The sequence below is a fragment of the Mercenaria mercenaria genome, chromosome 9 (genome assembly GCF_021730395.1).
Source record: "Mercenaria mercenaria strain notata chromosome 9, MADL_Memer_1, whole genome shotgun sequence".
Classification (NCBI taxonomy): Eukaryota; Metazoa; Mollusca; class Bivalvia; order Venerida; family Veneridae; genus Mercenaria; species Mercenaria mercenaria.
Genome location: NC_069369.1, coordinates 14,586,656 through 14,587,582, shown reverse-complemented (window position 1 = coordinate 14,587,582; position 927 = coordinate 14,586,656).

Below are 927 nucleotides of genomic sequence, written 5' to 3'. Positions count from 1 at the left end.
AACCGCCAAAACAGTTATCCTAGAGACCGGAAATTTCCATCTGCACCTACAACTAGTGAAAGAATCTTATATTATTTCCCAGTAAGTTAAAGGTCTTTTTAATCCAACTAATCGGTTGTTCTTAAGACTCAACTGTTACAGTAATATATTTGTGAATGTAGCTCTCTATTTGCAAACTTAATTATATGTAATTATTAAAAGTAAATATCTAGCAAAAACTTATATAACAGTGATAGATGGCCACTGGATATCTTTAAAATTGAGTTGAAATAATACATTTTCTTAACAAGAATTGGCATTTCGATTTGTTAGTGCTTTCTGTTATTATTGAAACAAAGTGATATTATTTTGTATTTTATAAATTACAATTTTTACATTTAAAAATATATACTATGATGATTAATAAAATGAACAAAAAAACAAGAAGACTTAGTCAGTTTTATCTGTTCCAAAACCATAGCAGGAATTATTTGTGTTAATTCAATAAGAGGTATCAACATAGACAGCACACTCAATTCATTTGTCCATACTCAAAACCATTATCACTGAAGCTACTATACAAATTTTCGTACCTTTTTTTGACAAGGGCACTTTAACATACACTGACTGCAACAGGTACATAATGGACAATTGCAGATTTCACATTTCTTCCTACTCTCACAGCCTGTTCTATTCTCCATTTTCTGGAAACAATGAATTTAAAGACATCAAAAGTTAATTGTTTGTAGGACCTACAACAAGTACCGTAAAATGTTAGTAAAGGTTTTGTAGACATACATTTTGTTGCTATAATATTCAAACTCACATAATGTTACAGTAGCACTAACCTGCAGGTAGGTTTCATCCATCTCAGGAAGACCGAGTTCATGAAGAACAGAAAGCCTGACACAAGCTCCATTGTCTATCTTCACACACATATCTCTCATA